Source organism: Hylobates moloch, unplaced genomic scaffold (assembly GCF_009828535.3).
Source record: "Hylobates moloch isolate HMO894 unplaced genomic scaffold, HMol_V3 SCAFFOLD_11, whole genome shotgun sequence".
NCBI lineage: Eukaryota > Metazoa > Chordata > Mammalia > Primates > Hylobatidae > Hylobates > Hylobates moloch.
This window is the reverse complement of record NW_026652286.1, coordinates 89,401,848-89,425,930: the sequence shown is the minus strand read 5'-3', so window position 1 is coordinate 89,425,930 and position 24,083 is coordinate 89,401,848. Positions and strand designations below refer to the sequence as shown.

The 24,083-nt window shown below is 49.1% G+C and overlaps 1 long non-coding RNA gene across 1 annotated transcript; it reads right to left on the bottom strand.

Moving 5' to 3' along the window:
* Positions 1-1,536: 1,536 nt before the first annotated feature.
* On the bottom strand, positions 1,537-21,114 carry LOC116477449 (uncharacterized). The gene is made up of 3 exons (XR_009215466.1): positions 21,031-21,114; positions 4,662-4,817; positions 1,537-1,859 (listed from the first exon to the last, which is right to left on the bottom strand). It is a non-coding gene; the product is annotated as an uncharacterized LOC116477449 (long non-coding RNA).
* Between the last annotated feature and the right edge of the window lie 2,969 nt (positions 21,115-24,083).

The window sequence follows — 24,083 nt, the reverse complement described above, 5'->3', positions numbered from 1 at the left end:
CTCAGGGCTAAGAAGGTCTTGGACTTGTTGGGGCTGGGGCAGGGTGTGGTGGAGGATGCAGTTAGGAGAACGGGAGGAGCAGATGGGGTGAGTTAAGAGTGGAGGGCTTGTCTAGGTGGTGACATGCATTTCCTGACAGACTAGGCAGTTTGGTTTTTCTCTTGAGGACCCCACATCTTGCATGTTTGGAAGGAGTGACGTGGTGAAATTTGTGTTTTTAGGAAGAGCGTGTTGGCTTCTTTGGGGAGAGGAGACTATAGAGGGGTATAATTGGAGGAAAGGAGACCAGGAGAAATGTCTCTTGGGTGGTCTGGGTAAGAGATGATGGGGGACAGGGTGGAGGTCGAGCTACTGAAGGAATAGTGCCCAGACAAACCTGGGAGCTGGATGTGGCATGGCTTGTTGCCACCGTGCTGTGGGGCCAGACAGAGCTGGACTCTAGGGGCCTTCTGGGGCTGTCCCTGGGTGACGAGGTGGAGGGTGGACTTATTCACTAAGAGGGAGGATGAGAGATTCCAGGAGGATGATGGTGAGCCCAGCTTTGGATAAGATAAATGGAAACATGCAGGTGCTGTGACCAGTAGGCAGTTGGCAACGTCCAGACCTAAGGGAGAGGTCTGCGGCTGTGGTGAAAGGGGCATCTGAGGTAGGGTGCAGATGAGAGTCCCAGGGAGGCAGAGGGTGGAGATGAGATGAAAGAAGCAGAGGGTGGAAGTGGCTGCCTGGGAAACAGCATCATTAGGAGTAAGGAAAGGAGCCCTCACAGGGGGCGGAGGAGGTAAAGTTGGAAACAGGAGGGAAGCCTGGGGAGCGCCAGGTCATGCGGCCTGGAGAGTGACCTTGAGAAAGTGTCACTGCCGTCCAACACCTTGAGAAAGACCCAAATGAAGTCATTGTTTCTGGCGACCTGTGGTCCTTGGCGACCTCTAGAATTTTGAAGTGTTTGGGCTGTGGGAGACTGATGAGGATATTGTATTTGGTTCTTTTCAGCAGGTGGTTTTGGAAGCCACTGTGTTCCCAGTGTGCTGTTGTGTCCTTGGCTGATAACACCCCTCACCCCTATGCCTACAACTGGGATGTGTCTCTGGGTTCCAGGGAAAAATAAAAAAAGTGAGAAAGAGCCACTTCATAAACTCTGTATGGCATTGGGGTGTGAGGTTGCACAACTGAGAGGCCTCCAAGAGGGTCACCCAGTAAGTGAGGAGAGAAGAAGGGACAGACCCTGATGTTGTTGCCCAGAGCAACATGGCCTCCTCTCCTCCCTGGCTGCACACACTGGACTACACTTCCCAGGCTTCCTTGCAGTTAAATATGGCCATGTGACTGAGTCCTGGCCAATGGGATGTGAGTAGATGCTGTGGACACTTTAAAATACAGCCTTGTATAGGGAATCTCCCTTGTGCAATTTTAGCTCTTCCTCCATTTGCCAGCAGAACAGAGAGGATTCTGGGGTGTTGGAGAAGGGTGGAGCCACAAGATAGAAGGAGACTGGGTTTATGAATGGCTGTGTGGAGCTGACTCCCCACCGGGCAGTGCTGTGAGCACCAGATAAACTTTTATTGCATTCAACCAAGTGAGATTTAGGTGTTTATCCATACAGCAGCTAGTGTCACCTGAAGGGATACAGAGATTTTTCTCCCTTTTGCTGGCAGCTGCCATGCAGATGTGACACTTGAAGGCTTAAGAGCAGTGCTGACCCTGTAGGGGTGGAAAAGACTGGAGGGGAGGTATCCCAGAGAAGTATTAGCACCACCAGCAGATGGGGTGGTAGCTGATGCCTAGACCTGCACTTGTACTTGAGCATCTGTGGCGCCTTTCCTGGGTATGGCCAGAGATACCACCATCTTCTAGGGATGATCCTGCAGTTACAGTGGGGCAGAAATGCAGGTTATTACTCTGTGCAATCCCTTTGCATTTAGTGTGTAATGTAATAGTGCCTGGCGCATAGTGAATGCCTATTCAGTGATATTTACAGCTCTGAGACTGGTTGAATGAGGGAACAGGTTACACTGGATGAAGTTCTGCCGAGTTTGTACCTTCTTTTTCCCTGTCTGCCTTTCTCTCTCAACTGTGGTTCAGGACACACTGTAGAATTATAAAATGGAAGCTGGGTGCAACCTTACAGGTGACCTGATTTCTCTTCCTTGTTGTATGTAGATCAGGAAGTTGACACAAGTGATATTAATGACTCCAGATCTGGCTTTGGAGTTAGGCCAGGAGATGGCATTGTATCAGTGTCACTGCTAGGGCACAACCCAGGTCTTCTGCCTCTCTAGCCAGAGTTTTCAAAATCAGAAAAGTAACAAAATAATGATTTTTTAAAAATAAAAAAGGCAGGCACGGTGGCTCACACCTGTAATCCCAGCACTTTAGAAGGCAGAGGTGGGCGGATCACGAGGTCAGGAGTTTGAGACCAGCCTGGCCAACATAATGAAACCCCGTCTCTACTAAAAAAAAAAAAAAAAAAAAAAAAAAAAAGTGTGGTGGTGGGCATCTGTAATTTCCAGCTGCTCAGGAGGCTGAGGCAGGAGAATTGCTTGAACCTGGGAGGCAGAGGTTGCAGTGAGCCGAGATCACACCACTGAACTCCAGCCGGGCAACAGAGCGAGACTGTCTCCCACAAAAAAAAAAAAAAAAAAAAAAAAAGAGAGATATCGGTTATATTCCCAATGCCCAGAGAGATTGCCATTGTTAACATTTTAGTTTATATCCTTCCAGTCTTTTTTTTCCTTATATGTGAATGCACACAACACATTACATATGTAGAGTAATGTATATGCAATATTTATACTACATGTAGACTATACAATATATTCTACATATTCCATATGTATTATAAATATAGAATATACTACCTATAAAATGACAATATTCTGTAGATACATGTATACTACATAAATATATATGCTACATATATACATATTAATAGTATATAATATTAATAGTATACTACATAAATAATATATACTATACTACATAAATAATATATAGTGCTACATGTAGAATATGATATATTCTGTGTACACACATAAAATATAAAAGAAAAATAAACTCATGCTGTATATATTGCATTATAACCTGCTTTTTCCACTAAGATCATAAAATTATTTTCCACATTATTAAATACTATTGTATAATGTTTTACATGGCTGTATCATTTAATCCTTGCTGTTGAACAATAAATGTTTCCCTGTTTTTGCTGTTATAAAGAGTTCCAAGGTAAATGTTTGCTATTGCACATTGACTTTTTTTTTTTTTTTTTTTTTTTTTGCAGGGGGCTAAAGTCCTACATGTGGAATTTTTGGATCCAAAAGTAAGAAAGATGCTAACACTGTTGATGTGCATAGACAAACCGATCTCTGCAAAGGCTGTGCTAATTTAAGCTCCCATCAGTGGTGAAGGAGGTGGCCCATTTCCTCATACCCTTGGCCAGGACTGGGTGGTGTCATTTTTCCAAGGGCCCCTCTCATTCCTGAGTGGTACCAGGGGAAGGGAAGCAAGCCTTGTTCTGGGCCCTCATGTCTGTGCCTCCCTGGGGTGGGCAAGCATTGGTGGGAGGCCCAGGCTCAGCTGGAGGGCTGGCAGAGGAAGTGGAAAGTAAAGATGGGGAAGATGGTGCTCAGAAGAAGGTGGGCTGGGAAGTCTCCCTGGGCATCTGGCCACCCAACTGGAGTTCTGGCTGTGGAGCCTAGTGATGTGGCCACATGAGCCTTGCTCTGGGCAGATGGGTTGGGCCAACAGAGTGCCAGAGATGGGACTGGGAGACAAGGTGGATGAGCGTGGAGAAAGACGGACACCACCAGTCGTTGGCTCCAGGAGCTGTAACAAAAGCAAATATTTGGAGGCTAGGATTGCTTAGCTTTCTCCTTGGAATCAGCAGACTCTCGGATGCTGGGATTAATTTGAAGAAATTTACTAGCAGAGTTTGTGGCAGATAAAACAGTTTGCTTATTTCACACTTGTATGGCCACCTGCTAGGAACTGTTTGTTCAGTTTCGAATTCTTTAATTAAAATCAACATAAAACAGATTGAAAACATCCCAAGAAGGGGATGCTTGATTTGCTGGAGGATATTGCAGAAAGATGGAGCAAAGTGGCTCAAAAAGTGCTTCATCACCAAGCAAGCGGGCGGCAGGGAAGTGCAGCCTGGCTAACTTTGGGATTCAAGTGTGTGAGTGTGTGTGCCAGAGGCTGGCAGGAAGTGCAGAGAACTCACGTGAGTTTTTGTCCCACTTTGGGCATTTTTCATGATGGTGGTGGGCTGAAGTGGAAAAGTGAGAGGTCCTTTTTGCTTCTACCCCTTAGAAAAGGCCACTTCCACATTCAGTCCTTCACTAAATAGTCATTGAATTCCTCTATGTCAGAAATTGTGAATAACATGCAACCCTTGACCTCAAGAAGCTCAGGATCGGTGAGGGAGACAGGAAAGTGAAATAGCAATTTTAACCCAGTACATGCTGTGTGCTGCAGTAAGGGTTAATGCTGGGTGCCATGGGAGCCCCCAATGCTGACCTGTGGAAGAGGCGAGGAGCTCAGGTTAGATTTCTAAGAAGACATGACATCTACCTTAACTGAGATCCAATGAGTGGATAGAATTTACTCAAGTTAAAATGATGTATCAGTTAGCTACTGCTACAATATGCTGTGTAACAAACACCTACCATCTCTCAGTGGCAAATAACAATACCATTTATCTGGTTCATGTGTCTATGTGTTGGTTGAGGGTCTGCTGATCTTGGCTGGGCCTCATCAGGCAACTCTGCTCCATGAGCCTCTTATCCTCCTCTGGGACCACCAGCCTAGCCTGGCATGCTTCTCTAATGGTGACAGAAAAAGGAGAAGAGAGAAAGCCCAATCACACTTCTTCTAACATTCCACTGGCCAAAGCAAGTCATATGTCTGCACCCAAGGCTGAGGCAGGGGAAACATATTCCATATATTCTACCTCTTTAGTGAGATAACACACGCATACCCAGCTCTTTGGAATGGTGGCCATTAATGCAACCCATCACACATAGGATGGATGTAGTGGTGGTGGTGGGATGTTATAGGATGAGGGACAGCATAAGAGTATGGAGCTGGGCATGCTGGGCACTGTCTGTAGGAGCATGCATATGAGGAGGGGCTTGCAAGACTCCTGGAAGGGCATGCAGGAGGAAAAGAGAAAGGTCTTATGTGTCAGCACGGTCTTTGGATTTTGTCCCCAGGGCAGTGAGGAAGCACTGGTGGATTTTAAGTGGGGAGTGACATGGTCAGATTTTGCCATAGAGTCATCTCTCTGGCTAGCTTCAGAGTGGAGAACAGAGTGGGTAGGACAGAGGTTCAGGGTTAGAAGACCAGTTAGGAGCCTTTCAGTAACCCAGGCTTCCACTGGACCTGATTTCATGATCAGGAGACTCAGGTTGTGACCTCTTGTTTTTATAAAGCATTTTTCCTGGATGCTTGTTAAACTTTAACTCATGGTATGCCAGCTCATAGCAAAAAGCCCTGCTGCTGTTATGGCAAATGGAATCAGTGGAGATGGTTAAGGAGTAGGAGGCTTGCTGGTCCTAACACATCCCATTCACTTTGGCCTTGACTCAGTAACTGGTCCCCTGAACCTCTCCATCATCTTTTCTCAGGCCCCACAGCTCTTGAGCAGGCAGAAGCTAGAGGCTGGTATCCTGGGTAGAAATTGCTCTGCTTGGCCGGGCGTGGTGGCTGATGCCTATAATCCCAGCACTTTGAGAGGCCGAGGCAGGTGGACCACTTGAGGTCAGGAGACCAGCCTGGCCAGTATGATGAAACCCCATCTCTACTAAAAATACAAAAAACTAGCCAGGCATGGTGGCACACATCTGTAATCCCAGCTACTCGGGAGGCTGAGGCAGGAGACTTGCTTGAACCCAGAAGGCAGAGGTTGTAGTGAGCCGAGATCGTACCACTGCACTCCAGCCTGGGCAACAGAGCGAGACTCCATCTCGAAAAAAAAAAAGAAAAAGAGAAATTTCTCCCTCCCTTCCCCAAGCCCCACTCCCTTTGGGTCCAAGTGTTTCAGACGGTCTGCGTACACTGCTGGGCACAGTGACTGCCTATTGGAGATCTTGGGCCCTGGTGCCTGTGGGGAAGGCCAGCCCCGTGGGCTCTGCCCAGTGCCCATTTCCTGACACCTGCTTTTAACGCCTGATTTTGAGCTAGCCACTTTACATTTTGCATCCATCCCCTACTGGCTTGGCATAGTGGGAAAGAGGCTAGTCAAAGACCTGGGTTTGGATGCCACTTCAGCTCCCTGCAGATCCTGGGATCTTGAACAAGTTCACGGGAGCTCTCTGGGCCTCGGTTTCCTCGTTGTTGGTTGATCTCAGCTGGTAAAGTCGCCAAATGCGGCCATGGGTGTGAAAGATCCTGGAGACCCTCTCACTCCTCAATTCCCTGCCCAGACACCCCCACACATCCTGGAAATGGCACCTGAAACCTACCTTCTCTTCCTGGAGGGCCCAAGGAGACCTCTGCCAAAGCTCCCCTGGCTTTAGACAGCTCCCACCGAAATGAAAGCCTCTCATCCATGTGTTCTTGTACCTCTGAGCCCGCAAGCCCTGGCGCAGAACTGGCAGCTCACAGGTAAATACATGTTGAATATGGAATGTAAACTCTTTCTAGCCTAATCTGGCCTGGCAAATTCGCCCACTCCTTCTCCTTTCTCTTCTGAAGACACTTCCTTCCCATGCCTGGTGCTCAGGACCGGGATTCACTTCACTGCCCAGGTGCTGGGCAGGCCTGTGTTTAGATTTCCCCTTCCACTTAACCTGCAAGGACCTTCATAAAGCACTGGCCCATGGGAACACAGAGGACTGGTTATGGCTTTGCAGCTGAGGCCCAGGATTCAAGACATCTTGACATCGCTGCTCACTGGTTGTGGCTGGGGGAACTCACTGAAATCCTCTGAGCTCCAGTATACGCATCTAGAAAACAGGGATGCTAATGATTTTATGGCTATTGTTAACTGTCTCTTTTGAGCAGTTCTTGTGTGCTGGGTATGAAAACCATCACCACCACCACCATTATCACAGTGCTGGGGCTGCCAGTTCTTGAGAGTTTGTTATGGTCCCGGCAGAGTTGACTTTATGAAGAATAGCTCATTAACCCACACAAGCTCCCCCAAGATCCCCTTTCTTGCCACCATTATCACAGTGCTGGGGCTGCCAGTTCTTGAGAGTTTGTTATGGTCCTGGCAGAGTTGACTTTATGAAGAATAGTTCATTAACCCACACAAACTCCCCCAAGATCCCCTTTCTTGTTTTGGGGTGCCTACCTGACTGCTTTGGTGGTTGCTGTGAGGAGCAAAGGAAATGACGTGTGTGTGTGTGTGTGTGTGTGTGTGTGTGTGTGTGTGTGTGAAGGTAAAGGGACGGGAAGTGGGGAGATAGGCATGAGGGGTCTGGATGGGCCCTCCTACCTTGTTTTAGGAGAAGCAGCTCAAGTAAGAGAAAACTGTTTGGATTCTGGAGTTGAAGAGAGCAGGGTTTGAATCCCAGCTCTGCCACTTTTTACTGTGAAGTTTTGAGCCAGACACTTAGGCACTTTGAGCCTCAGTTTCCCTATATGCAAAATGGGCTAAGATTCCCCACCTTGAAGATGATTGAGATGAGGACAATTACAAAGCAGTCAGCAGAAGGCAGGAAGCACATCAGATGCACTACACTAAGCCACTTGTAAAGTGGTTAGCAGGTAGCCTAGTTCGTAGGACATACTCAGAAATGAAACTCACTTTCTGTGCTTTTATTTCGATTTGATCATCATCGAATGGCTTTTGAGGATAGGTAGAGAGGATTATAGTCATCCAGAGGAGAAACTGAGGCTCAGCAATGTCAAGTGACTTGCCCAAGGCCACACAGTGTGCAAATTACCAGGTAGATCCTGACCCCAGGCTTGTCTGACACTGGGTCCTGCTCCCCTCCAGCCTTGCTGACTTTCCTGACCCAGCCACCTGCCTCCCTGACATCTTTGTGCCTGCCTCTGCACCTGAGGCAATGGCTGGCACCCTGTGGTGTCCAGTGGCTAGCCTGGATCCTCTGTCCTTGCCCAGCCCTCTGCACCCCATGCCCCCCATCACCAGCTCCCCAGACTCTGCTCCTCGGCCGAGGGGCACACTGCAGTGAATCAGCCTCCTTTGTGGCGTTGATTAGAGGCCTCCTCCTACAAACATCAAAGCTTCAATTAACATGGGCCGCTTGCAACCCTCTTGCAAAACTCTGATAAGAATAGAATTTTCTCTTGGAAAATGGATTTTTATTTAGTTGTGTGTACTGTTGGTTAAATGACCTACTCTATACACTGACGCTGAGATTCTGGGGACAATTAGGGGGCTCGTCAGGAGCTGGTTATCTGAAGGAAACAGGCGCTGGGCTGTTTAGCTGTCTAATATCCTGACGGGCGGGGGGTAGAGGCAAATTAAAAAAAAGGCTTCACTCCTTCTCTAGACATGGGGAGTGGAGGGTGGTGTGCTGAGTAGGGGCTTTGTGGGGCAGGAAGGTGGTCCCTGTTCTCCTGGGAGTGTGGCTGGGTTGGTGGGCTCCAGCCTTGTTCTGCTGAGTGTGTGTGTGTGTGTGTGTGTGTGTGTGTGTGACAGTGTGTGTGTGTATATGTAGGGTGTGCAGGAGTCTCAGATGCTGCTCAGAGCATATGCTGGCCTCAAAGAGGACCCGGGGAGCTGGCTGGCTGGGTGTAGAGGGGGCACGATTCAAGAACACAGCAGAGCTGGGCGTACCTGAGCTGGAGGCATGGGAGGCTAAGGCTGGTAGGCCCCTGACTTTTTTCATAATCACTCCTCTTATTAAACTTGGCCGCCTTCAAGAGATGGGATGGGTTAATGTTCAGAAAATGCTGTCTCCTCAATCTCATTGCTTCTAGGGGAGGAAAAGAAGCACTCTTCCCCTGTCCAGGATTCCTGAGAGGCCACTAACTTAGGCCCCCATCAGTCTGCAATCTTCTTGGTTCCAAAGACCCTTCCAAAAAGGGAAGCCCTTAATTCCTTCCAACTGTCCTTGGGCTTCCATTCACCAACAGAAAAATTCTTCCTATTGTCTAACCATATTTCCCCAGCTGCACTTTAAGTCTGTCCTGAATGTAGATACACTGGACAGAGTGAGAAACTTAGGGTTAGGGGAGTGGCCTGCTTGGGAGAGGGAGAGTTTGGGGTGGGCGCGAGGGTGGACCGCTGGCGGGGGAAGGCAGAGTGCAGAAGAGCTGGTGGGCAAACTGCTCTTCTTCCTCGAGCTGGGAAAATCTGGCATAGCATGACTATATTGATTCAATTATTCCCTACAATGTAATACTCTGCATCTGTGTGATAGCAACAAACAGAGTTGAAAGACATACAAAAATAAATGATCTGAAAGTTAATATGGCTGAATGGGCATCTATGAATTCGAGGAGAGAGGTTTTGTTTTACATTGTAAAATCAATAGCGTGCAGAACAATGTCCTAACTTCCCCTGGGGACCCCAGCAAACCCGCCCGTATCGATTGCCATGCAAATTAATTGAATTCATGAAATCCACATTGCTGGGTAATTGATGCTTCTTATAATTACCTCCAAGTTATGAGCTTTTAGGGGATTGCATTGATTCCTGGGCCGTGGGGAGGGTGAGGGGAAGAGGCAGCTTCCTGGAAGTGCAGCCAGTGGCTGTCCAGGTGGGCAGTGGGCAGGTGGAGGTTGACCAAGGCTTGAATCAGGGTCATTTGCCTAACGGTGGTGGGAGGCAGGGGCGGTGGGATCCTCATCTCACAGTTTGCTCACCCAGCCCAGGTGAAGCTGGGAGTTTGAGGAGACATGAGCAGGTACCCCTGGACATTTGAAAGGCCCTCTGGTAGGAAGGCTTCCCTGGCATCTGGGGCTCCTTGGGGGTGCCAAGACTGTCTTCAGGGAGTAATAATAGCAAACATTTATTCAGCATTTATTATGTGCCAAGCATTGTTCCAAGTACGTTGCAAACTCATTAAATCCTACAAACAAACAGGAGGCATGTACTATTGTTCCCTTTGGTTGTTGAAGAAATGAGGCACAGAGAGTTAGGTAAGTTGTCCAAGTGACAGAGCTGGAAACCCTGACCACAGGCTAATCCATGAATGGGCTTCAGGAGCCAACCCCCTCATATCACATGGGCAGTCTGCACTTTGACACGTGTGTTTCTCAGAGGGAGAGTCTGTAACTTTTATCAGAAAATCACTGATTCAAATATCTGTTATATAAACATTGTTTCTATTAATTCCTTATATTTATACAGTGATGAGTGTTTTAATTCATTCTTGCAGGACATACTGTGTGACCTTGGAAAAATCACCTAACTTATCTGAGCCTCTTCTACAACTGCAAAAGCTGGAGGTTGGGATGGATGTTGTCCAGGTCTCTTTGCAGCTCTGGCATCTATGGGTGATGCAGGATATTTGCTCATATGGACCTCCCAAGAAGCCCTGAGCCAAGGAGGATGCTGGGCAAATGAGGAACCATAGACACATTGGGGCTAGGTCTCTTAGGGGGAAGCTTATGCAGCAAGTTAGTGGCAGGGACATGAGGACAGGTGAAGCCAGTCTCCAAGCCAGGTGTACCTCAGGCTTCTGTTTCTTGTCTTCCTAGAGACCCTCCCATGGGAGTCAGCCAAACCCATGGAGGAGTCTGGTGCTGGGTCCTGGAGCCTGCACTGCCATCCCTCTACCTTGGAGCCACAGGGCAGCACAGCTGGGAAGAGCTCCCTTCTCTCTATTGCTGCTGCGTGGGAAAGTTGTCTCCCCTTCCTGGGCTCAGTGCTTTTACTTGCAGAATGAGTTGACTTTGGGAGCTGTGGCTGGAGCCAGGGGCCAGGGATGCTCTTGGCCACAGGGTGGGCAGGCTGGGTTGGAACCCAGAGGGAGGCAAAGGCTCCTAACAGCTACTGTCTCCAGGAAAGTACTTGTGTAATGCCAGCCCTCTTCTTCCCTGGGCTTGGCAGAAGGTGAGGGCTGGCCATTCATGTCACCCTTCCCTCTTCCCAGGCTCAGCTTTGGAGCAGTTGAGGCTGAGCTCCGGAAAGACCTATCTCCTGATTGGTGGAGTCTGGCCTGATGGAGCTGAAGCACCATGAATTACCATCCACACTAGGGACCTGGCCTGGTTCCATGTCCCTGCCAGGGCAGCCTGGGCTGGCCAGGTGGCACTCACAGCAGGGAGACTGGGGCTTAGAGTTCAAGGTGGAGGCTGGAGCACAGGGTAGGAAGCTTGGTTCTGCCTATGGCTGGAGCTTCTACCTGGCTCTTGAGGACTTGGTGCAGGGTGGATGTGGCCATGAACCCCTCATTGGGCCCTAGGCAGTGGTTCTGGCTCTCCATCTCCTGGAAGCTTTGGGACTAGAAAGTACTGACTCCCTACAGGGCAGGTACCTCTGCAGAGGGTAAGTTGTGTGGCATGCTCAGAGGTTTCTGGCACTGCTACAGCCTCCTTGCCAACCCCAGCCCATGGTGTGGAGGCTCCAGGCTCTGCTAGGGTGTCCTTCCTGGCAACAGTCATAGTCTTGAGAGGGAGGACCTGGGAGGCTTCCCTGACTCATCCAGGCCAACAGGTGACCGGCTAATAGGCAGAACTCTCCTGCCTTGATCTCTGTGTCCAGACTAGGGGTTCCTGAATGACCTTGATGCTGAACTTCTGGACCCAGTGACTCTTGAGAGATGGTAGGGATCTTACAAGATTATCTAATCTAACCTCCTCACCAAAATGAGGTTCAAAGAGGTAATTTGGCTTGTCCAAGTTCACATGGTCAGTAGGTATCAGAGCTGAATCTTCAGTCCAAGCCTTCCGACTTAAGTGTAGGACTCTTTCCATGACATCAAAATAATCTCCCAGCCACTAGCAAGCCATCTCTCTGGGCATCTCTGGTGTGGGGTGTTGGTGTTGGTGGAGGGAAGGTCCTCTCTATTCTCCTCCTAGAGAATCCTAAGACTTCACAGGGGTCAGGACATGGTAGAAGGCTCCTGCCTTGCTGGCTGTGTCTTTGCCCCTGGCTGCTGGACCCCCTGAACCCTGAAGGACACAGGCTTCTAGATCGAGCTAGGACGCCTCTCTCCCTCTCTTCTGGAGAGAATAGCCCATTCTCCCTCTGCACACCCTAGGGCAGAGACGGTGTTATGGCAGCCTTAATAGGGGAAGTTGATGAATGCATCAGAAATGTCTGTAGTTAAGATTGAAAACTAACTGTGGGATGGTTGATGTTCCTCTCTCTCTCCTCTGTCCCTGCAGGAGACAGAGAATTCTCTCTGTATATACTGAGCCCCAAGGAAGGAATAGGGTGAGGTCTGGCATGGGGCCTGGAGTGAAGGAGAGCTGAAATGTATCTTCCTTCCTTCCTTCCTTCCTTCCTTCCTTCCTTCCTTCCTTCCTTCCTTCCTTCCTTCCTTCCTTCCTTAACTCACTCACCCACCCATCCACCTACTCACCCATCTGTTCACCCATCCATCTATGCACATCCACTTATCTACTCACACATCCATCCACACACTCAGGCACCCACTTATCTACTCATCTATCCATCTACTAATCCGTCCATCCATCCCATAGGTTCTTCGCCTACATGCAGCGGGCACTGATGTGGGAGGTGTACTAGTGGGTACAGAGGTGAACACTGGACAGAATGATGCAGCAAGTGATCAGGGAGGAAGACAGACACTTGCCTCATGTCAAAATTTCCTGGGATTTCCAACAGTTAATTATTCAAGGAGAAGACCTCAGAAAGAGCATAGACTTCTTCTATAAAAGAAGTCAGGATCCTCATGTTGTTTACATTTTGTGCTATAAGAGCATATTTAGTGTTGCAGGCCCTGGTGAAATTTTCATTGCCATAGTTATCCTAAACATTTGAGGAGAGCATACTAGGCCCATTCCCCTGAGACTTCATTTAACCCAACCCAACCCAACAACCAAATGGATCCAGTACAGTTGCTAGCCCTGTTTCACAGATGAGGAGACTGAGGCTTAGGTAAGCAAAGCAAACATGCCTCAGTTAGCAACCAGGGTTTTCATGAGAATGGAATGAGGTCAATGCCAAGTTTTAGTCTGCAAACAAGTTGGAAGATTGATATGAATCAGAAATAACCAGTGTGCTTTTAGAAATATTTCCTCTTAAGCTTCGGTACAAATTGATTCTGCCCTTAGGGATGTGGGCCACGTGGGAGTCAGAAGGCAAAGAAAAACAGACCCACAGCTAAACCTGTTCTCTTGGCTCCAAGGGCTGGGTGGTGCCAAAGCTTAAGGAGCTCTGACTTTGTGTAATGCTGCATATTTATTTCATCATCTGATTTTCGTGTAATGAGGCTCTGCCACACTGTAAGAGTATTACCCCACAAAGTAGGGTTTATTATCACTATTTCACAGATGAGAAACTGAGGCAAAGAGAGTCAAGGTCACTTGTGTAGGATAACCCAGATAATAAGTGGAAGACAGGAGTTTGAGACCAGGTGAGGTAAATGCCTCCTTGTGCTTACTTCTACCCTGACCTGCCTGCTGCCCTAGGTGAGCCACATAGCTGTATCTATGGGGGTAGAGCCAGGAACAAAGATGACCAATTCCATCTCACTGCCTTTCCTGGAAATATTGAACAACCCTGAACCTGCCCATGCCTTACACAGCCAGGCCTGCTCTGAGTGTCATTTGGAGCTCCAGCTATGGCAGGACCTGTTGATTCCCTGCCTGGGTCCCTACGTCTCATCTCCTCACCCCACTCACTGCCATGGGCACTGACTGGGCCACCGCTGTGGGTTTGATGCCCTGTTGGGGGTTGTGGCTCCAGACCTAGTCATAGGCCCCCGTATTAGCTATCCACTGTAACAAATGATCCCAGAACTCAGCAGTTTAAGACAACAATAAACATGGATGATCTCATCCAGTTTCTGTGGATCAGGAACTTGAGAGTGGCTTAGCTAGATGTTTTTGGCATGAAGTCTTTTGTGAAGTTGCAGTCAACATGTTGGCTGGGGCTCCCATCTCATCTGAAGGCTTGACTGTGGCTGTGGGATCCACTGCCAAGATGATTGACTTGCATGGCTCACAGGGCCTCCTGGCTACTGACAGGAAGCCACTGTTCCTTGCCCTGTGGACCTCTCCATAGGACTGCTTGAGTGTCTCCAGGGCATGGCTTTCCCTAGAATGAGTGATCTGAGAGAGCGAGACAGAGCCCAAGAAGAAAGGAGCAATGTCTTTTATGGCCTAGTTTCAGAAGTCACTCTGTAACTTCTAACACATTCTTTTTACTAGAAGTGAGTCACTAAGTCTGGCCACATTCACGTGGAGGGGAATTCGGGTTTTTTTTTTTTTTTTTGAAGGAATGCTAAAGAAAATTGTGGACACATTTTAAAACCAGCATACTCTCAACTGTTCTTTTTGGCTGGTAATGGTAAGCTACCCAGCTCTTAACCAGACACCAATCAGAGCTCCACCAAAGGCTCTTTGGGGATAGTTCCTCCTGACTGTGGATCACAGCTGCTTCTGATTGTGGGAGGTGAGGGTGTCTTAAAACCCCCCTTCCAGTCCATTTCTAGCCACTTCCTTTTATTCTAGCTCAGTGTTTTCTATTTATTCTTTATAACAATGATAGCTACCCTTAATTGAGTAGCTGCCATGTGCCAGGCACTATACAGATATTATCCATAATCCTTAAATTCTGCAAGGTGGGGAACTGCAGGTTCAGAAAAGTTAGGTGACTTGTCCTGGGCCACACACTAGTCCTGGCAGACCCAGGGTCACCCTGGGCTTCCCTGGCCTGCCTGCTGCGGGCTCCTGCTGCCCCCTACCTGATGAGCCTTTCTCTTGTCTCAGCCCTGCCCTGTCTTCAGGACCTGGCTCAGGCATGGCCCGTTGGGGGGCTCCCTCTCATGGGCCCCTGGCTGGCAGTGAGTGATCTGGGAGTCCCTCCATGTCACCATCTTCTCGTTGTTTGTGTACACACCTCGTTTCCCCCACTAACCCATGAGTGTCTTCAGGGTACATGTTTGTCAATGGTCCCCATGTCCCCTAGAGTGCCTAGCAAAGCACCTGGCACATAGCAGGACTCAGGATTTGGGACACAAGTGATTGGAATGGTCCCGCTGGCTAGACAGCTGAGATTCATCGCCTTTAGCAGGTCTCAGGGAAGGGGTCAGAAACCCAGGCTCCCTGTACCAGTCTGCCGTGACTGTTTCCTACCTGTGCCCCACTGTCCAGAGCCAATGGCCCCCCCCCCCCCCCCACTTCAACACGGCCATGTGGGTCAGCGACTCCTGGCTGCATTGCTGCTGCCCGCCCCTCCTCACCCTCCTTTCTCTTATCATAGCTCCCAACTCTCTGCTCGCTCTTCCCTAAATTGATTCTCAGTAAAATCCCTCTTTATTCTGACTTCTCAGGCCTCTTTAGGTTTGTTCCTGGAATCTTTTGTTCCTCTCCCTCCCCCAGCTCATCCGGGTCACTCTCTTTGGCCTCTGTCCCCACCCGCCCCTCCCCGGATGGGGGGACCTGTTGCCGCTCTCCTGCCTGTGTCCCCACCCCCTGCCATGCCCCTCCCTGTGCCCATCTCCCCCTGCCCATCTCCTTGGCTCTCGTCTCCAAGGTTACCTAGCGACTTTGCCTATCTCTGCTCCCTCTTCTCGCCTCCCATTTCTGAGCGGTTCTTCCAGGGAGGGTCGGGGGCGGCGGGGGGCCTGGGGGTGGGCAGCGGGGAAAGATAGTCTTCCGCCTTCCCCCTTTTCCCTGGCCCTGTAACTGCTGGTCCATCATTTATTCCTCTCTCCTCCCCTCCCTGCTTTGTAACCTTCTCTCTGGGTTTTTCTGCTTGTCTCTTTTTCTCCTCTTGTCTCTTTTTCCCTATCTTTCTTTTTCTCTGTCTCTCTCAATTTCTACCTCTCTCTGTTTCTGAGTCTCTCTCTGACATGCTCGCTGTCATTCTGTCTTTGCCCTCTTCCTCTCTGAATTCTTGTTTCACACTCACAATAAAGAATTATCCCAGCTCCAATTCCCTGAGCGGACTCTCATCAACATCCCATCCTGGTCTCTTTAGGTATTGGTGCCGAAGGGTTTTGCAGGAGGACATTGAAAGTCTGAAGCCCAGTGCGGGGCTGAGTTCTATTTAGGGCCGGTCATGAAGTGCTTTGGGAAGGGGAGAGGTACACAAGCATGTGTACCCCACTTTCCAAATATATGCCAGGCCAAAGGCAGACTGGAACCCCACCCACCTTCTGTGTGGCCAGGCACACCTGCACAGGCAGAGACTGAGGCTGAGAGACACCCCCAGGTGTCAGGGAGAATGCCGTCGGTCCACCGAAGGCTCCTGTGGGCTGCCTGTGCTTGCAGTCTACAGGAGGACCTATTTCCATCACACCAGATAATGCTCACAAAGAGCCCAGCCCGGAGCCTGGCATACAGCAGGTGCTCAGTAATTGCGTGTCTCCTTTCTGATTGGGGTCAGAGGGAGGTGCACAGGGCTTCTGGCCTCCTTGTCAGACATGATGCACCATTCTGGGATAAATAAACCTTTTTTTCCAAGAACCTTTTGAGGGAATTTTCCAGAAAAATTAAGAGAAGAATTTTTTTTCCTTTCAGAAATGTTCATTCCCCCCTGCTGAAATTTTCCATTTTTCTGACTTTCATATCTGTACCTAAACATAGTAAATGGCTTCCATATTTTAACATGATCATTACATCTTAATGCATCTTTATGTTCCTAAAGTAATAGTGATCTTATAAAAGACCCTAGAAACAAGACTCTGCATAAATTTGGACCCCCTCACATTTTCCCTTGGCCTCAGTGTTTCTGCCCCTCCCCCTACTCCCCCTGCTTTATGTCTCTAGAGCCCTGGGAGATGAAGCTGACATGACAGGTACTAGAGTCTCCTAAATACGGGAGTAAGAAGGGGGTTCTCAGCTCAGACCCAGCCCAGTCAGGCCCCATCTGTTCACCCAGGATGGTCAGGTCCAACCAGGTCCAGCCAGACCTTGTCAGATCCAGTTAGGCTGATGGAGGCTTCAGCTCTTAGTGTCTTTCCTGGCCCTGTAGAGGAATTCTTTCTGGCTTCTTCCCAAATTCTCAGGACAAGGTAAGGAATCAGGGTCAGGGATGGGTTCCTAGCTCAGGTGCCTATAGGCATAGAAGGACAATCTGTACTACTCTGCCATTCTCCTCTCCCCTACAAATATTTGGGAACACATCTTTACTGTGTGCCAGGTCTAGCCCACCCTCCAGCCCCTAGGAATGCTTCTCATCTTCTCTGTTGATCTGTTACAAGTGCCTTTTCCAAAATGGATGTATAACTCACCTCTTCCTGGAAGCCTTCCCTGATTAACTCCATGCATCCATTCAACATGCATTTATGGAGTGTCTGCCACATGCCCTGGACTATAATGGACACAGGGAATACCTTAGTGAACAAGATGGGTGAAGTTCCTGCCCCTATGAAGCTTGCATGGGAGAGACAGGGAGTAAACAGAAAAACAGCTACCATGGGTGACAAATAGGGGATCTTACCCTAGCTAGAGGGTCAGGGAAAGGCCCAGCTCGCTCTCAAAGGAGAAAGACCCTGTCTTGAGAGGGAAGTTCTAGTCCATCTTGGCCACAAACTAGTGGTGTGACCTTGGGCAAGTCACCTGTCTCTCAGCTTATTTTCCTCAGCTGTGAAAGAAAGGGTCCCTTTCTGCTCTAGAATTATGTGTTTACTTAAAAGCAAATTTACTTTCAGACAAGTTTATAAACATTATTTCTTGAGACTTGGGCATTGTAGAAAAATGTGAAATTCCAATTAAGCATAAAGAAAAAATAATAGAATAATCACAATGAAACAGTCAACCTAACAAAATCATTCCCATCACCCACAATTCCACCTCTCAGAGACAACTGCTCCTGGCATCTTGGGAATCTCAGCTTACGCGGAAGCAGGTAGCAAACTGTCTGCTGAGGTCCCTGGAGTGTGCCGTCTCCCACTCACCCACATCCTTTGTCTCTGCTCTGCCTCCTTGCACACACCGCGGGATGGAGTGGGGGACCCCAGCCAGACTTGGGCCCCTTGGGGCCATGGCCCACGGTTTCTTTCCAAAGGCAGAAGGCGCCTCTGTGGCTGCAGGGCTGCTCTGACATCTTGGGCCACATTTGATGGGGAGTCCGCCCTGCCAGAGCTTGCTGGGTAGACCCTCTCCAGGCTCAGCGACGCTGTAGCACCGGAGAATGGGCAGCTGGAGCACCTGGGGTCCTGTCCACCCAACCGGGCAGGTGGGGATGCAGTGCAGCGTGTGGCCAAAAGATGGCAGCACTGCACTACCTCAGGCCTGTGCTGCAGCGGGCAGCAGGAGGGTTCCGCCAGGCAGGTGTATGTGCCAGGGTCTGGTCACGGGGCTGGCCCTTTGTCCTCCAAGGCTCTGAGTGGGAACCACCAATTTGGCTGGGCCTCCTGGAAGTCGGTGCTTGAGTGGCCTTACCCAGAGCAACAGGCAGATCGCTGCATTCCAGAGGCCTGGGGCCCTGGCCCCCACCTACCACTGAATTGTTCCCTAAGCCTCTAGTGTCATTTGCTGTTTCAGTGTGGAACGATCTGGGAGTGGGAGATGAAGACCCTGCCTCATCTTGGGCCAGCCCCTCCTGCTTCTCCTCCAGCAGATCTTCTTTTGTGATACCCGAATGGGCTGGAAGGGGAGGGAGTGAGAGGGAGAAGGGGCAAGGACTGCCGAGATCTCAGGCTGCAGTCTCACTTGCTGGGCCTCCAAGCCAAGTTCCACCACTTGCTTGCTGGGCTACCTCGAGCAAGTGACTTAACATCTCTGAGTTATTTCTAAAAGGGGGTACAATGAAAAAATATTAGGCTTTTTTATTATTAACTATTTTATTGACAGCTCTAAAAGACCTAACCTCTCCTAGTTAGTATATTAGGTGGATCCAGAAGCATTTCTCAGTGGTCTTATTTTCTAATAGTCCCTGTGCTTGTCCTGTGTCCTCCTGTTAGGACCCCTACCCTCTGCCCGTGTCCATTTCATAATAACTCAGTGATACCCACCATTTATCAGGCATGGACACCATGCTTGGCACAATGCTTGCCTTCCAAGGAACCCTTTGAGGTACCACCTTTTACAGGTGGGGAGCTGGGGCTTGGAAAGATGGAGTATCTTACTCAAGGCCACACATTAGAGCTAGGATTCAACCAGCTGTCCCAGTCCTGGATTCTCTTCCTTCAGACCCCTTGGCCCCTACTCTGCCAAGCCGGGCTGTTTTTTCCTGTTTGGACACCAGTCAGGGCCCTGAGTCCCCTTCTCTGGGGGTTCTGATCCTGCTATAAACCTTGGGTGCCGTTGGTGTAGCCGCTAAGCTCCTGAGTGTGTGGGGGCAGAGGCGGGTCGGAGCCTCGGCTGCCCTTCGGTGTGTGTCTTCCGTGTGGGGCAGGAGGGGGATGGAATAACTCACAGGAGGCTGGTGCCCAGTCCTGCCTGGTGCTCTCCCACCCCGCAGCTAGTGCTGACTTGTTAGGCCGAGGAGCTGACACCCTAACAGCGCCTGTCAGACTCCAATGAGTTGATGATGTGGAAACTGGTTATTAAGTGTAATAACAGTGGTTTGGTTTTTCCACGGTTCTGCCTGTAAGTGCCTAAGTGACAGCTGGCTTGTGCCACGGTGCTGCATGCTAAGTGGCCTGAGGATGGGGCACAGGAGAGGGTGTGAGGGGCTCTTCTAAGGTTTTGGTTGGAGGGAGGCCAGGAGGTGCTGTTGCCTGTGCCTCTTCTGTGGGTGAGGCCTTTCAGCGCATGTGGGACAATGGGCCCTGGCTTCTTGGCCTAGGTCTGGACTGGATGGAATGTGTGGATTCAGGACAGCAAACTAGGTGGTGATGTGTCCTCAAACCTAACGGGTCCTCATATACACAATACCCCTCACTGACCTTGTCCCTGGATCAACAGTTTAAGAACCGGATTGGAAATCTGGAAACTTGGAGTTTAAGCTTTGCCCATCATTGCTTGTTACCTTAGGAACATGGCTTAACTCTTCCAGTTGCCCAGTCTTCACAATGAAGGGTTTGAACAGAATTAATTTATTCATTTAACTACAAGTGTCAAACCAATGAATAATGGATAGAAACTTTCTGTTAGATGAATGGATAAAGAACACATAGTAAATACATACAGTGGAATATTATTTAGCCCTGAAAAAGAGAGAAATCCTGTCGTTTGCAACAACACAATGAACCTGGAGGACATTATGCTAAGTGAAATAAGCCAGTCACATGTATATGACATATCAGAAATTGATTCCATATATATGATGTATCAGAAATTGATTCCACGTGTATGACATATCAGAAATTGTCAAACTAATATCAGGAGAGAAAACAGTTGGCTGCACCAACAGCACCCAGGGCTTGGAGCAAATTGTCAGGGCCTAGGGGGAGAGGCAAATGGGGAATTGTTATTCCACATGTATAGCGTTTCGGTTCTGCGGGGTGAATAAGTTCTAGAGCTCTGCTGTACAACATAGTGCTTATAATTAAGAATCTGGTATTGTGTATTTCAAGATTCCTTAAGATCTCATGTTAAGTGTTTTTACCACAAAAAAAAACCCCCCAAAGAAATATGAGAAACTTTGGGAAGTGTTGGATATGCCTATTACCTTGATTGTGGTGATGGTATCATGGGTGTTTGCGTATGTCCAACTTCACCACATTGTACACATTAACTAGGTACAGTTATTTGTATATCAACTATACCTCAACAAAGCTGTTAAAGGAAACTTGCTCTTAGACATATTTTGTTTGGCCTATACAGTGTTTTAAATTTAAGCGCCCACATTTAATATTCTAGAATTTCTGATAGAGATCCACACTTCTGACCTTCTTTCAAAACTGTAAGAATTGGTAACACTGGGCCTGCATGTCCACATGGCAACAACTGGCTGCAATCTTTCTCCCCTCACACAGGCTTTACACTCTCCTAACTTGCCACAGTCCCCACCACTCCCTATTGTATCCCCCACACAGGGGCTGAGTGCCAATGGCTGTTGGCTTATTGCACCTGATCCTCCTCACTCACCTGCATTCAGTGCCTGGCTCTGCATCCGATAGTCACTGAGGGCCCATTTTGTGCATGGCATCATGCGCTTTACATCAGAAATTATGATGATAAAGAGCTTAGAAGAGGGCAGTGGGACCTGGGTATAATGAGATCATAGACATCTCCAACATCATTTTCAGCTGAGAATTCTAGAATTCTGTAATACAAGAAGTCTCTGCCCCTCTCTCCCTGAACTGTAAAAATGAACATTTTCACTCAGGGTGATCTCCATCTCCATGCTCAGGTCGGGAAGGGAGACTGTTCCCTTCCCACTGTCCGCATGCCTCATCCTGACCCTACAAATAATTTAGCCCCCTGGACGTGTGTGTGGGGAGCTCTCATAAGCTAGCCATGTACTTACTTTCTCTCTCTCTCTCTCTCTCTCTCTCTGTCTCCCTCCCTCCCTCCGTCCCCTCTCCTCTCTCCTCTCTCTCTCCTCTCTTTCTCTCTCCTCTCTCTCTCCTCTCCTCTCTCCTCTCTCTCTCCTCTCTCTCTTTTCTCTGTCTCCTCTCTCTTCTCTCTCCTCTCTCTCTCTGCAACATGGGAATAAATACTGTCATTCCTGTATAAGAAAATGTGTTCGGGAAATGGGAAAGTACTATACAAATGAACAATTGTTATTAATTTTATACATATAAACAGCAGAAGATATTTTCTCCTCCTTTGTATCAAGGGGATGGCAGAAGAATAAAGTGAAGTGATAGGCATGTCACTGCCTTGGAAGGGAAATTGTTCCAGTCCACAAGGGATTCTTGTATTGTGATTATTAATATAGTTCACCAAATGGTCTTGGCTGGGAGCCTGAAAGTGTAGCAGCTGCAGGGACTCAAAGCTCTCCACCACCGTGGCTCCTGCCTGCCTTCTCAAGACAGGTTTTCCCCTTTTCTAGGCTGGCGTTCCTCTGTCTCCCAGAACCTAGCTCTGATCATCCTTTTCCCACGAGTTCTCCTGGATGAACCCCGCTCTTCCTGCATCCTATGCCACCCTTACTTTCTGGGTGCAGATGTCAAGGACTATTGAGTGCCATCCTGGAGGGGTTTTAATGATCACCTCATGATTCTGCTGGTGGACATACTATTTTTTTTGAGTCCCCATCATGTGCCACGTACTTAATTGGTGTGAAAGAGATGAATAAGACATATGAAGCTCTTGATCTTGTGGAGATGACAGTGGGGAGGAGACAGAGATAACACACAAGGGAACAAGTGAGTACAAATGCAGAGATAATTAAGACAGTGGTAAGTTCCATAAAGAAACTAGAACAGAGACGATGTGCTCCAGAGTGCTTGGGTGGTGGGGAGTGGTGGTAACAGAGGATGGTTATCTCTTCTTGGAGGAGCTGACATGTGAGCTGAGATGTGAAAGATGGAAAGGAGCAGCCACGGGGAAACGGAAGGAGATGCATTCCAGGTAGAGGGAATGACGTTGGCTTGTCCAGGCTTCTTAATTAACCGATGAAGACAGAGCAGGGAAGTGTCTTGCACGAGGCTGCACAGCTAGTCATCAGCAGCAGAGCAGGACTAAAATCCTGTTCTCTGGGCATCCAGGCCCGTGGTATGCTAATGCAACCCTTATTTCTTCTTTGCAAGCAGGGCCTCTGTGGAGCTCCTCACCTGTCAGTCAGCTTTCCACACCCTAGCCAGGGTCCTCCCTGTGCCCCACCCTCTGTCCAGGGTAGCTTCAAGCCTGCCCTTCCCCTGCTCTCCAGAGGTAAATGGGACAAGACAGGAGCAGAGAGAAAGCAGAGTAGCTGAGTGGTTTCTGCCATTCACTGCTAAGCACAATAAACCCAGTGGAATCCCAGCCTTAGAATGGCCTTGTTTAATTAATGCTAAATGACTGTGGGACCCGTATGGATTTATACATTAGATCCACATTAACACCAAATCGTTTGATCACGAATAACTGTTAAAATAATGAACACAGGCTCTTTACACCTAGATTAGAAAGATGGGGCTCAGCCTCCTGCCCAGCCTCGGGGGTCAAAGCACCCTTCCCAGGATTCTGCCTCCTTTTCCTCCCTCTTGTTTGATAAGCTGTGATTTCCAAAGGGCATTTATTGAGCTGTCCCCATGCCCAGCACTGTGTGATGGGGGTGGGATGGGGGCACAAAACTTCCCCTCTGGAGCTTGCAATGTCGGTGAGGAGGTGAGCTGTACACTTGAAAATGAAGCATATTACTAGAGAAGTATGTTCTGGGAATTTACAAAAATCTCATTTAATCCCCTCCATATTGGGAGGTAGGTGCTATAATCAGGTCTCAATTGGCAGATGAAAGACCTATGTTTGTTACAGATGAGGACCTTGCCCCAGGTCACCCACTTAGAGAAGTCATAACTGGAAACAAAATCTACACTTAGCCTCCCCACCCCTTGTTAATTCCACCGCATAGCCTTGCTTCCTAAGACAATGGACTAGAGAGCGTGGTCCTTGCCCTTGGGTAGACCTCGGGCTTTTTTGGCTGGGGCAGGTGGGGAGGGTGGGTGGAGGAGGAGGGCTTTGAAGGGTGCCTGTAGGCATGTGGTAGGAGTAGGGGGTGGTGGATGGAAAGAGGAAAGGGGGTTTCTTCCATCCCCCTCCCTCACGCAGCCCCCTCTGTCCCTCTTATCCTCTGTGCTCCAACTTTGTCCCCACAGAGTATCCAAGTCCTTCTGAGTGGCTTCTCTGACACTCCTTCCTGAGAATCAGGTTATTCGGTTTGGCTCATGGGAGAAGGGTGCGCCCCAGCCCCAGTGAGCGTGGTGCGTGCGCAGTCTCATGCCCCCACTGCCAGCCCCGCTGTTTATTCGGTCACACATGCATTCCGGGTTTCACAGGAGCAGGCAGCAGTGGGTGAAGGATGGCGAGCCTCGCAGGAAGGAGGCAGGATCAACCCCTCGCTGGGCATTTCCGGAGAAGGAGGAGTGGAGCCCAGCTGCCCCGCTCATTTCTCTGGCTTCTCCAATCTCTAGAAACCTCACTTCCTACTGTTTCACCTGCCATGATTTTCCCCACAGGGGTCCTCCCTGGACAAGGGATGTTAGGAATGTCCC